We start from the raw sequence: 15,255 nt of genomic DNA, 5'->3' as shown, positions 1-15,255 counted from the left end.
ATAAATTATCTTTTGAATAATTCACAGAAATGCCTCTTTAACAACTCCTTTACATAATTTAAATGGATCTTTCCATCACACTATTTATTCACCGATATTATTCTCTAGTGAATCTTATTCATAAGTCTTATTTTTTATATATCTTATTTTTCTACGAATCTTATTTTTTACATATTTATTTTAAAATTATACAATATATTTCTTATAAACTATATACGTATGTACATAATTACTAATATGTGTGAAAATAAAATGCGTCATCGCTATGCTTCTCCAAAAAAGAGACTAGCTCTTGTGTTTGGAAAGGGTCTTACACAGTTAAAGAAAAAACTTTTTTTTTAATACAAATCATAATTATTCCAATGAAAAATTAAATAATGACTTATTTTCTAAAGTGTTCGTTTAATTTCATTTTTTAATCAAACTATTTCCTCAATCTTCTTCATTTCCGTAGGGAGGCTATTGAAATGACTATACGTACATATATACAGTTTTTTATATGAAAATGGTAATATGGTTAAAAATTTATGTTTTAAATTAATAAAAGTCAAACTTGCGGCTAGAGTGACTGTAACTTCTAAATTGGGAACGAAACGAGAAAACATCTTGGCGGAATAAGGACGTGCTGTCTCCATCAATAACCCCTCCCTTTACCCACCCCTGGAGTTCATAATTAAGTTGGCCAGCCCTGTCCGGTTACTGCCAATATGCAATTCATGAGTTTATTTCTATACGTGACCGAGAGCTATCAAACACACTATAAATCCAACCCCTATTTTAATATCATATTAATAATAATATCGTAAAACGTACATACGTTACACGTGTACGCATATACCAACAAATCAATATATTTATTATAATCAAATATATACATGATTATAATAACAAAATTAAGTACTTAATAAAACCTTGAATATACGGTATTTATGTATGTAATTTCAGTTAAAATAGGATTACAACAGATCGTTTGAGCGCATGCTAATAAATTCAAGCTTTATTTTGGCATAACAACAATTTTATATTTTTTAAATTATGTGTTATTTAAAATATGAGAATAATTTAAGAACACTTTGCCACCAAATTGGCCGACGTGCGCCTTCAATTTATTTACGATTCCGTGCTATAATTTTGCCGATTTATTGCTTTCGATATTGAACGGTAAACGTTCCCTTAAATCCGGTTAAATTTAATGCTTATGGCACTTACGTGAACTGCGGTTGTAAAAATGTTTCTCAGACTTTGATTTAATATACATACATATGACATCATATTTATAAGAAATAATCCCTTAGTATAATAGTCGTTTTATACTGCTAAAAATCACATCAAATAAATAGTTCGCAATTTTAAAAATTACAATTATTTATTTTTTCACCTTTTTAAATAATCATAATTTAGTATTTCAAATAAAACCTAAATTAATCTTCGAAACTTTCAACAGAAAACGAGTTTAAAAGTCCAAACTAGTTGAACTACATACATATGCATGTTAATGTCATACTACATATGCATGTAACGTTAAATGTAACTAGTTTAAGCAAAAGGTCGCTCTTAATAGAAAATCGTTGATTCTAAAACTTTTTCCATCTGGTCTTGTTTCAAAGTGAGGAACACAGATTCATGTATATACATACATACATACGTACGCTAGAAGATGGATGTTAGGGTGTCAATTTTAATTGAGTTTGAATATTCATTCGCAGCCATGTATAAAGTTGTACTGTATGCTACGCGACGACGCACGATAATTACGACCCCTAACATTGTACATTCTAAACCCCCATCCCTCAAACCTACATGTATATCGAGGCCTCCCTAATCGGACTCTTTCACGAATGCGACAAATCCCCCGATGGATAAATATGTATCGGTAACATTCCCTAATCCATAATGGGCTCCATTAAAACAAGCTTATCGACTCATTCGAATCGATACACATGTACTGGCACGTGTTCACGATCGGAAACTTAACTTCCCCGTTTTGGTATTTTATTTAATTATACAATAGGTTCTATGTATGTATGTATATGCATATGTAGCACTACCGTTTCCTAAAATCTATACTTACCTATTCAGGCCCAATTAGATGCATCTCGCCTGCAGTAGCGTTGAATTATTTAATTGTTCGCTGGACTCGGTGGTTGGAAATTCGATATTCCACTTAGTATATTGTTACCTGCACTAGATTCAATCAAATATAATACATGTACATCGTATAATAAACTGCATACATATACAGATATAAAATAGTCATTTGCCACTCGAATTTATATTCTGATAAGAAACGATCGACTTAGAGTCACAAATATTCAAATTTTATGAATGAGAAATGATAAATGAAGACAACCCAATGGATCGAACCTTGCATCTTCTCGGTTGTTAGCATTAACGCAAACACCAAGCTATGCTGTTGGCCTACTTTTTGACTTTCGCTAGATAATTTTACATAGATATATATACCAGGAAGGGATAATACCCCCTATAGAAGGAGTATTTCCCGATTTGATGGAGGAATTCTTTCAAAAATGAAATCAGATAAATTGGCAAACTCTGGTACGAAATGATCGACTTGGGGCACAAATATCCAAGTCATTAATTATAAATATTAACAAGTAATTAAAAATATTTCAAAGCATTAAAAATCACAATCAATAGAAAAAACATTTTTATTATTAAATCCAATACTCACTTTGAACACAGAAATACTAGATTTTGAGTAGAAAACTGCAAAAGCCAAAAATATAATATACAAAAAAATACTGTAAAAACTGCGCATTTTTTAAAACCCTCAATCCCCAATTGAGATCAAAGCAACATTATCATATTTGAATTGAATAGATCAAGCTAAGTAAATTTTATTAGCTCCACTCTGGTATTTTTTTTTTGCTTAGTGCTATTATAGACTTCTATGTTTGTCTGCATGTACATGTATGTAATTATGACCGAGCCAGCAGCGTGGCTCGGTCGTTAAGCTTCTGCTTAACACTGAGAGGCGCCGAGTTCGATCCCTTGAGCTGACCTCTATATCTGTAATGCTGTAATGCTGCTGTATATCTGTAATGCTGCTGGTCAGACCAGGATTTGTGACTCCTGGTTGATCGTTTCCTATCAGAGTTTGCCAATTTTCTCTGATTTCATTGTTGAAACGATTCCCGATTAAAAATTGGCTAAAAATCCTTCCTACCCACTATGTCACCACTATTTGAGTATGATTAATGTAAATATTACAATAAAAATGTATGTACAATTCATAGATGTCTCGTTAATTGTCGAGTTTAAGTCAGTGTCTCGTAATTTAGCGACTTATATAATAAAAAATGCTGTATTGTTTGTAATTTGGCCAGGAAGGCGCATTGGGGTTTACCTGTAATGCCTTCCTGGTATGAAATAAAAAAAAATAAAAAATAAAAAAAAATAAATAAAAAAAATAATTTTCAGTAAAAATGTATTGCAACATATTTTTAACTTTTTTTATCACAACTTTTAAGGTGATTTTGTACCATTTATTAATGACTTAACATATTAGGGGTACCGGAAAGAAATCCATTTTTACTCTATCTATGTTTTTAATAACCACAAAAAATTATCGAATTATAGAACTATCACAGAAACTTATAAATTACCATAGAACTATCACAGAGAATATAGGAACATTTTAAAGGATCGGAAAAACAAACAATGGTTTTTGTCCTGCACGCACGAAAAAGAAGAGTGATGGAACACGTGGTTTTTTTCCATTTTTCACGGAAAAACGCTATCCTTTTTATACCTCAAACCATAATATGGTTTTTTTTTATGGTTTGTTTTTATGGTTTTTTTTTTATGGTTTTTTATTTACCAAACCTCGCTCCTTCTTACTATTACCTATTTAGTTCCATGGAGGCCACATTAAGAAGAAAAAAATTCAAAAGCGTGATTGATGTGATAAACCAACTATTAACATTTATTAATTCAAAACTGGCAAGATTTTTTGAATTGGCAAGAAGGATTGAAATGTCGACAAAAAGATGGTTAAGAGTCATGAAAATCAGAGGAGATTATATTTTGGAGTAAAATGTGCAAAACAAAATGAAAAACTGAATATTTAAGTTGATCGACAAAAAAAAATGGATTTCTTTCCGGTACCCCTAATATAAGACGACTTCACTTAATCAGTCAGTATCATGTCTGTTGTAAGTTGGTTAAATATAAGCTATATAACTCAGTGGTTAGGTTAGGTTAGGTAGGAGTTGTCATGGGTTCATCCCCTGGCCCGTTATTGCTGGCCAGACACTGGATATATGTGACTCCAGATCGATAATTGCCTATCAGAGTTTTCCAATTTTTCTGATTTCATTGAAATGGTTCCATTTCATTTCTAAAAAACATTTTCTGTCTCGCAAATTTGAGTTACATCATCTAGAATTTGCTGATATTATAAAGATACTAATCGCTCTGTAAAATGATGTATTTCTCGAATAACCATAGATGCATCTCTCTATGATACTGTGTAACCATAATTGTTTGTACCTGTACAAATACATAAATAAATTATAATGAGATAATAAATATAAAAAATAAAATTTAAAAAAGAAAACTCTCAGAATAATCTTGTTCATACTTTAATTTGAAGCATAATTCATACGAAATACGATTTCAACGTGAATAATCACTCGGCCTCTATACGGTGCAGCTGTGCCAGGATGCAACTCTAATAATGCATATCTCTCTCTCTCTTTGTATAGGTATGCAATTTATGCATTTCGCCCACCGCAGATATGTATTTCCTTTGAAACATAAATGAGCATGGTGAACATGCAGCCGCCGCTTAATCCATTTCAACGCAATTTCACTTTATAAAGTCGCAAATTATCATATTTATAATTGGACCAGACCAGACACAGCATATACAAGTATAAATATATAAATTAATAATGATAATTGGCTTACCTATTATTTTAACACGAAGAAGGAAACCTGATCGGAACGTAGGCAAAATTTCACGCTTGAAATATATTATTAGCACATCGCAACACTTAATCTTCATAGACGTCTTATTAAGGTGAAATTGAAAATAATACGTTTAGACGCATATTACATATATATGTATTATATTATATAATACAACAGTTCAAAAAAATCGTGTCAAAAATGAAACGCAAATCCACGCAGGATAATCTGCACGGGGGAAAAAAGAGAGAGTTTTTCCGAGTGGAAAAGATTAATCTCGCTTGATTATTTTCACCTGTATTGTTGCCGGTGAAATTTTTCCCGTTTTCACGGATAGGAGAAAAAATAGCTACGTTTAGTTATAACTACGTACATATATGTTATTATTATGCGGAATGAAATTATTCCACGTAACGCGATACGCTTTTTTGTATGTGCGTTAGGCAAAAATACGATTCTTCGGCTTCTGTGTGAACAAACACCATTATTATCGAGTGACTATCCATCGGATAAAGCCTGATCCGTTTCTCTATCGGCAGCTTTCGGTTTTGAAAGCTTCAACACTCGGAAAAACCCTCCTATCTAAAAAATATTTCCTATCTTTCAATTCCATTTTCACGGTGGCTGCGAGTCTATTTTTGCATGTCGGAAATTCCATTTTCATTTGTATATTTAAACATATATACATACATATGTATATTTATATTATTTAGAATATTTTTATCTATGAACCGAACTGTTTGTCGAATCTATATTTAGATATAACGTAGCGTGATAAGCTCACATTCGAATTTGAACTGCATTGTAACCTATTAACATTTTGCCTTACGATTGTGTTGAAAATTTAAGGATTCCATATAAAAATTTTCTCAATGGATAAATTCCACACTGCGAATATTTAATCAAGGCATAAATAAAACCCTAACAGTCTTAATTTAGTTCATATTAATTCACAATACTATAAGAAAACCTCCTCATTAAAATTTATCCTTGAACCGCCTGGTTTTATTTCGAAAAATTTTTCCGATACCAAATATTTCTACCTAGTTTTCTTCATACATATTTTAAGCTTATCGAAGGTTTTAATAACTGTGACGCTCTGCCCCAAATTCAAACAGTACAAAAACCTCATATTTCACAGAGTTTGCAGTTAATAATCCAACAGACGTGAAATAATCATAATGGAATAATACGAACAGTGAACACACATATGCGTCACGCGTGATTAATTGAACGACAAGCCCTATAGGGCTTCTTAACAGTTCGAGTTCATTACGCAAATCGGTTCACCAACCTTACTCCACTTGAAAAAGACGAGTCTGTATCGTGATATTCATTTCACATTACGATTTTGATATCAAGTTTCCCATTTTCACATTCCTATCTTCCTTCGCGAAATTGCTCTGCGGTAAAGTACTCCAAAATGGCTTAGCATATATACATATGTACATTTGTAGGAATCTACATATATGTACATATAAGGTTAATATAAATATAAAAATATATGTTATAATGAAATTCTATTATATGATTTATGGAAATAATTGAAAAAAACGTACTTAAAAATGTCTTTCTACTTTAAAAATGTCTTCATTAAAATCATAATCATAGGTCTGCAGTATAGCTCGGTGCTTGCGTTAATGCCAACCACTGAAGAGTCCACGAGATCAAGCCCAGGATTGACCTCAATTGAAAAGATTTCATTATTGAAACGATTCCTCATCAAATTGGAAAAAACATTCTACCCACTACGTCACCACTATTTTTCTTATGTTTTTTTTTATTATTAAATCAATCATGCAAACTGGTCTTACAGATTGCTCCAATGCGACCAGTTTACTATACAGAGCGAGAAATATAATTTATTAATTCATACGTGATTATTATATCTGTTTCCACAAACATGACATATATGGTAAAACATTGTAAAGTAGCATTGTAAGCATTGTACAAGGCAAATACGATCAACATCCACAGAGACATCTATGGAAAAATTTGCAGCATTTAGACAAACCGGCGAAAAATCAAGATGCTCAATAACTCGATTTTTTTCAGGAAAGAAGGACAGGGATGCTAATTTTTCCAGGAACCGTTTCAATGAAGATCAAGATAAATTGGCAAAATCTGATAGGAAACGATTGAACTTACATAAGTCACATATCAAGCTCTAGCCAGTAGCAACCAGTGGTACTCAAACCCGTGATCACTTTGCTCGAAAGCATTATATGCTAAAAACTAGTCCATGCTGCTGGTTATGATTTAAATTTGTATGATTTCAAGTTTAAAATCTATAAATTTATATACGTACAAGTTTAATACCATAGATGTCGCTCACGAGCAACCCTCAATGGCATCATGGAAAAATATAAATAAAAAAAAAATGAATCGACGTACTTTGATTAATATTATACCGGGTATATATTATGTATATGTAAAGTATACGAGTCTAATTTTGTGAAAAATATTCACAATTATTACAATACTAATACGTTTACTAGTACATCCATAAATCGATAAACAAAATTCGGAAAGTAAATTTCAGACCAACTTCACGAAACAAAAGGTAGAGACAATCGATGATTTGTGAAATGTAATATAAAGTTTATCCGAATGATAACAACCTTCGTGAGTTTCAACTTTCGCTTTCAAAGGTGTACAAAATGATAGCTTGAATTACAATTTTTCCGACAAAAAAACATCCAGATGAATATTTTGAGGTGTAAAACGTATTTCACTCACTACTACATAGTAAAAAAATCTAAATTAAATTTTTATATACTACTTTTCTTTCCCAGATGATTGAAATTAAGTTTTTGTTCGGCTGTTAAAAAAATTTAAATCTTGTAGTCCAGTTAATATTAAAAACATGAATATCAATTTTATATTTTAAAACCCATAAGAAACCCCAAAAAAAAAATAATAAAAATGTTGGTTTTTACATATATATTATACATCTGTATATTCTAGTGCAGCGGTTTCCAAACTTTATGCTACTACGCCGCCCTAAAAAAATTTTTTTCCGCGCCTCCCTACCTTTATTTTTTACATACCTCCTTTACGTTTCATTTACGATTACAATTCAGGAAAAAGTTTGTCTCTTATCCTATCGTTTTCATACCTTGCCATATTGCTCATTTTGGTCATCAATATAAGATAATGGATCCTCCGCCATTACGATGGTGCAAAAATATCGTGTAAAACGCGTTTGATATCTGCCCGGCGAGATAGTCGTTGACGTTTACCCATCGTTTGTTTATTAGTTTTAAACATAGATGGCGGTAGTAAAAAAAAATTATTGTTTTTATTCAAAATAAAGAGTATTATAAAAAAAAGAACTTTCACGGTGGAATGTCGACAATCTATGTTTAAAAATCGAAACACAACCTATAAATTAAATCAAATGATAGTTTATACCAATGGGTAGTTCTTAGAAATCCTTCAACGACATCATATTAATTTCAATTAAAATTTTTGAAACGCCATTTGAAATTGTACGATGAATACAATCCATTCGGTTTGGTTTATATAACACTAGCTGTATTACCCGGCTTCGCTCAGTGTTTATAATATAAACCGCTTAAACATGACTAAGCTAATTTAATTAAAAAAAAAAAATATTTAAAAATTTAAAAAAAAAATAAAAAAAAAATCAAAAAAAAATAAAAAAAAAAATTTAAAAAAATCAAAAAAAAAAAAATTTTTTTTTTGCCTTCTAGGGCTTCGCCCTCGGCGCCCACCTGAGCCTTTGCCTTCTAGGGCTTCGCCCCTCCACGCCCCTTGAGCAATTGCCGTTTGGGGCTTCGCCCCCATGATCAGTTGCCTTTTAGGGCTTCGCCCCTCCGCGCCCCCATGATTAAAAGCCGTCTAGGGCTTTGCCCCCCTTAGTTAATGCCTTTTAGGGCTTCGCCCCCCGCGCCCCCAAGATTAATTGCCGTTTAGGGCTTCGCCCCCCTTAGTTAATGCCTTTTAGGGCTTCGCCCCTCCGCACCCCCATGATTAAATGCCGTCTAGGGCTTCGCCCCCCTTAGTTATTGCCTTTTAGGGCTTCGCCCCCCGCGCCCCCAAGATTAATTGCCGTTTAGGGCTTCGCCTCCCTTAGCTAATGCCTTTTAGGGCTTCGCCCCTCCGCGCCCCCATGATTAAATGCCGTCTAAGGCTTCGCCCCCATGATCAGTTGCCTTTTAGGGCTTCGCCCCTCCGCGCCCCCATGATTAATTGCCGTCTAGGGCTTCGCCCCCCTTAGTTAATGCCTATTAGGGCTTCGCCCCTCCGCGCCCCCATGATTAAATGCCGTCAAGGGCTTCGCCCCCATGATCAGTTGCCGTTTAGGGCTTCGCCTCATAAGGCTGCGCCCCCCTGCGCCCCCTTTGGGGCCCCATGGGGCTGCGCCCCCTTGCGCCCCCTTCGGGGCCCCATGCGGCTAAGCTCCATAAGATTGCGCCCCATAAGGCGGCGCCCCATAAGGCAGCGCCCCATAAGGCGGCGCCCCATGAGGCTGCGCCCCCCTGCGCCCCCTTCGGGGCCCCATGGGGCTGCGCCCTCTTTGGGGCCCAATGAGGCTGCGCCCCCTTTGGGGCCCCATGGGGCTGTGCCCCATAAAGCTGCGCCCCCTTTTGAGCCCCATGAGGCTGCGCCCCCCTGCGCCCCCTTCGGGGCCCCACGGGGCTGCGCCCCTGGCGGGGCCCCATGAAGCTACTCGCCTTGCGCCCCCGCGGGGGTGAATCCATTGAATCGAAAAAAACAAATCGGCGCCCATGGATCGAAAAATCCGATCTACGGACGACGATGACCAAGGATACATACATACATACAAAGTCTCTTTCCAAATTATAGATTAGACTAGCTGTATTACCCGGCTTCGCTCAGTGTTTATAATATAAACCGCTTAAACATGACTAAGCTAATTTAATTAAAAAAAAAAAAAAATTTAAAAATTTAAAAAAAAAATAAAAAAAAAATTAAAAAAAAATAAAAAAAAAAATAAAAAAAAAATAAAAAAAAAATCTTAGTTAATGCCTTTTAGGGCTTCGCCCCTCCGCGCCCCCATGATTAAATGCCGTCTAAGGCTTCGCCCCCATGATCAGTTGCCTTTTAGGGCTTCGCCCCTCCGCGCCCCCATGATTAATTGCCGTCTAGGGCTTCGCCCCCCTTAGTTAATGCCTATTAGGGCTTGCGCCCCATGAGGCTGGGCCCCCCGGGCCCCCTTCGGGGCCCCACGGGGACTGCGCCCCTTGTGGCGCCCCCTTTTGAGCCCCATGGGGCTGCGCCCCATGAGGCTGGGCCCCCCGGGCCCCCATTCGGGGCCCCACGGGGCTGCGCCCCTTGTGGCGCCCCCTTTTGAGCCCCATGGGGCTGCGCCCCATGAGGCTGGGCCCCCCGGGCCCCCTTCGGGGCCCCATGTGGCGCCCCCTTTTGAGCCCCATGGGGCTGCGCCCCATGAGGCTGGGCCCCCCCGGGGCCCCACGGGGCTGCGCCCCTTGTGGCGCCCCCTTTTGAGCCCCATGGGGCTGCGCCCCATGAGGCTGGGCCCCCCGGGCCCCCTTCGGGGCCCCACGGGGCTGCGTCCCTTGTGGCGCCCCATTTTGAGCCCCATGGGGCTGCGCCCCATGAGGCTGGGCCCCTTGTGGCGCCCCCTTTTGAGCCCCATGGGGCTGTGCCCCATGAGGCTGGGCCCCCCCGGGGCCCCACGGGGCTGCGCCCCTCGTGGCGCCCCCTTTTGAGCCCCATGGGGCTGCGCCCCATGAGGCTGGGCCCCCCGGGCCCCCTTCGGGGCCCCACGGGGCTGCGCCCCTTGTGGCGCCCCTGGCGGGGCCCCATGAAGCTACTCGCCTTGCGCCCCCGCGGGGGTGAATCCATTGAAACGAAAAAAACAAATCGGCGCCCATGGATCGAAAAAAAAAAAATCGAATCACGTGTTCGATGACGTCACCGATCTACGGACGACGACGACCAAGGATACATACATACATACAAAGTCTCTTTCCAAATTATAGATTAGATTATTTAAATTGGGTAGTCTATATGTATATATTTATGATAATATTGTTAATTCATTTTATACTGGGGCGTCAGTTTGTTTATCTAAAAATAGACTAGTTCGCCGGGCGAGCGGATGCAATTACACGTGTACGTGCATTTAATAGAGACGCACTGAATCGATATTGCACCATTTAATTATGTTTCGCGAAATGAAAATTTGCTCAGTCGCTTCGAGAGTGACACATTTTATTTATTTATTTATTTTATTTATTTATTTATTTATATATATTTTAGCTATCAAGCTAATTTAAAAAAAAATACATCTTAATTATTATACTTAACTCTAAAATTTATAATTAACTTATATGTACTGTCCCTCACAGAGGTGTCTCTTCGCACCTCGCAGGAATGCATCCATGTTTTTAGCAGACCTGACGCACTCAGGGAGGGCATTATACATGAGCACACCCCTGTGAAAAACACCCCCAGCCGTCTTATTCTTTCTTACTCTACTTACAACTAGTTTGTCCTTATTTCTAGTATAAAAACTATGTTTATCTCTATTCCTTATTATATAATCATCAAAATACTTAGGTAATAACTTATGATCTAACTTATAAACAAAAGACAATGTACTAATATTTAGACTAATTCTAATACTCATCCATCCTAATTCATCTAACATACTTCCAATACTCTTAAATCTACTCACATTCAAAATAGCTCTCATAGCTTTATTCTGTATTTTTTGCATTTTTTCTAAATCTTGGCCACTAAACAAATTAAGCACAGTGGCACAATAAACCACATGTGGCAAGACAATTGAATTAAACACTAAAATTTTACTTTTTTTACTTAAAATATTTCTTAATCTACATAATACACCAACTTTTCTAGCCATTTTTTTTATTATATAGTCAGCGTGCATTTTAAAATTTAGTCCTGAATCTATGTATACACCTAAGTATTTTATATTTTCAACTTTTTCAATTAACTTATCATTAATTCTAATTTCATTCAATATATTTTTATTTTTACCATTCAACCACATCATTTTTGTTTTATTCACATTCAACTTTAATTTATTTTCACACAACCAGTCATTCACATAATTTAATTCTATATTTAAAATCTCAGACATTACATCAACATTCTTTCCAATTATATATATCAATGTATCATCTGCAAACAAATGTATTTTACACATCTTAATTACCTTAACAATATCGTTTATATATAATATAAATAATAAGGGTCCCAATTTGGACCCTTGCGGCACTCCATGAGGTGTTACATATTCAGAGGATAACACCTTATCAATTTTTACTCTTTGCCTTCTATTATTTAAGTATGATTGAAGCCACTTTAATACTATACCATTTATTCCTAACTTATATAATTTTTGTAATAAAATATTCCTATCTACTGTCTCGAACGCTCGCTTAAAATCTAGAAAAACTGCTCCAACAACCATGCTAGATTCATCCATCGTCTCCATCCAATCAGAAACCACCAATTGGATAGCGGTTTCTGTTGAATGTTTCACTCTAAATCCAGACTGTTCCACAACCAAACAATCATTTATACTAATGAACTCTTTCAATTGAATCATAACGATTTCCTCCAGCATCTTCTCAACAATCGGTAACATATTGATGGGCCTCATTTCACTGGCTTTATGTGTGCCCGTAACCTTTGGTACCGGTACAATAGTAGACACCTTCCATGCATCCGGGACGGATCCCACTTCTAACGATTCATTTATTAATTTCAGTAACTGAGGTCCAACCATATCCCAAGTGTTGATTAAAATATCTAGAGTCAATCCATCCATACTAGAAACTGATTTCATGCCCTTCAATACACCATTTAATCCCTCCATTTCCACTAATTTAAACCTTTCAAACTTATTTAAACCCAAGTTAATATCATCATTCACACTATTATGCCTTGTTTGTATTGAATTAACTATATCATTCACACTATTGATGTAAAACTCATTCAATCTTTCAACCATATCCTCTTTATCATTATATACTACTCCCTCGACTTCTAATTCATTCAAAGAAACATTTTTTCCCCCGGAAATCAAAGTTTTAATTATTCGCCACATTTTTGTGGGATCTTTTTTTGCACCATCAATATTTCTTTCATGCCAATCCCTCTTCGCATTACGTAAAACATTCACACATTTATTCCTCTTTCTTTTATACTCTAACCAAGCCTTTTCTAATTGGATTCCATCCATAGCCTTAATAATTTTATATCTTTTATAACTAACATTCTTATCAACTAAGCTTTCCTTTACTTCCTTGGTAAACCAAGGTTTCAGCTTATGCTTATGCATGATTCTTGTGGTTTTTACGCATTTACTTTTAGAATATGTTATATTACGATACATTATCTCCCACATTTCATTCACACTATCACCATCCTTTCCCCATACACACTCCTTTAACAATTCATTCATCAATTGATAATCAATGTTTTCTCTTTCAGTCACCTGCATATTTTTAAGTCCTCCGTTACTAAACCGCTGTCCCAAAAACATGTTGACAATAGAATGGTCTCCTATTTTCGGTACATCTTTCACCTCACACCGCAGATCCATTATATTCGTTATAACCAAATCAATGAGAGAGCTTGATAAATTATTCACTCTCGTTGCTTCCGTCACTTTTTGTTTAAAACCCAATTCATTTACCCAATTTCTCAACTTTTTTACATAAAATTCTTCTGTCTGTAACCAATTAAAATTCCAGTCCCCAAACATAATTATATTTTTACTCACATCTATACTTCTTTCACTCAATTCTTCTAAAAATTTAAGAAATCTTCCACTTCTACCATTCGGAGAGCGGTAAATTACTAGCAAAAACACAGTAACTCCATTCACAAGCAGATCCACACCAATTGTCCAAAACTCACCATCAACCTTATTAACTATTACATTACCGTAACTTAAATCATCCCTTAAATACAATAGTACCCCACCCGTATGTCTAGAATTAGAGTCACATCTCAAAACACAATATCCATCTATATTCAGCTCAAAATCTTCAAAATCACTAGTTACATGCGTTTCACTTAAACCTATAAATAATGGTTTTTGACTTACAGTTAAACTCCAAACCTCATCCTTGTGAGCAAAAAAACTTTGTACATTTATACCGATACCTTTTGGTGGTTGCTATATATTATTATACTTAATTCTATTTCTCATTAATTCTATATTTCTTTTATATACACTGCACTTAGTGTCCAACGGTCCGTGATTTGTGTTCAAATTTAATTTTAATTTATTATTACTTTTAAAGCAATTATTACATTTTATTATTTTATTGTTACATCCCTCGCTTTTGTGCCCTTCTTCTCCACATTTCGCACATGTCACCTTGTTTCTACAATCCACCGCTTTGTGATTAAATCCGTAACAATTTAGACATCTTAGAATATTAATTTCTTCAAAAACCCTACATCTATCCCAATTTATATTTACTTTTCCATCTTCAATAAATCTTTTAAATGTATTGCAATCTACTTCCACTATCGCATTATATTTATTATTTTTTCTACTTTTCCATATTTTTAACACCTTCAGTTCACCATCATTTATAACTTCTTGATTTTGATTCATCAAACACTCAGCCAACTGTTCACTTGTAAGTTCCTCCGACATATCTACAATTTTAATTTTGGGATTTTTTAATTCCCCTCTTTTAACATTATAATTCTCCCCTAATTTATTTTCTACTTCTTTTATTAATTTAATACTATCCTGTGCACTGTTACACGTTACAGCAATGCCCCCTTTACCGATTTTTTTAACCCCTTGTATTCCTATTTTTAGTTCCTTAGGGTTTATTAAACTTTTACATTCTTCCTTTGTCTTGTCCGTTTCTTGGATTTTTTTCGGAACAATTATTGTTATGTCTTTATTATTCTTCTTAAGTGCATTTGCATAACTAAAACTATTTTCACTCTTATTTACACTTTTTAAAATGTTTAATTCACTGTTGGTTTTTATTATATTTATGTCTTTTTGTATATTGTTTTTCAAATTTTTAAATTCACTTCTTAATTCACATATTACATCCAAAAATTGTTCCTTATCATTATTTTCATTTTTACAAATATATTCAACTAATTTTTTTACTGATGTAATTAAAAATGTCTTATTGTCATTTGATATACTGTTAGTTTTTGTGGTCAAAATGTCCATAATTTTTTTTTCAATTGTTATTACTTCACTTATGCGTTCTGATGCCATTATTATACACTTAGGACGTACACATAATTATATATTACAAATTTATTTTTAATTTTTTAATTGTTACAATTTCG

The sequence above is a fragment of the Arctopsyche grandis genome, chromosome 12 (assembly GCF_051622035.1).
Source record: "Arctopsyche grandis isolate Sample6627 chromosome 12, ASM5162203v2, whole genome shotgun sequence".
Taxonomy (NCBI): Eukaryota; Metazoa; Arthropoda; class Insecta; order Trichoptera; family Hydropsychidae; genus Arctopsyche; species Arctopsyche grandis.
Note: the sequence above shows the minus strand (reverse complement) of the source record.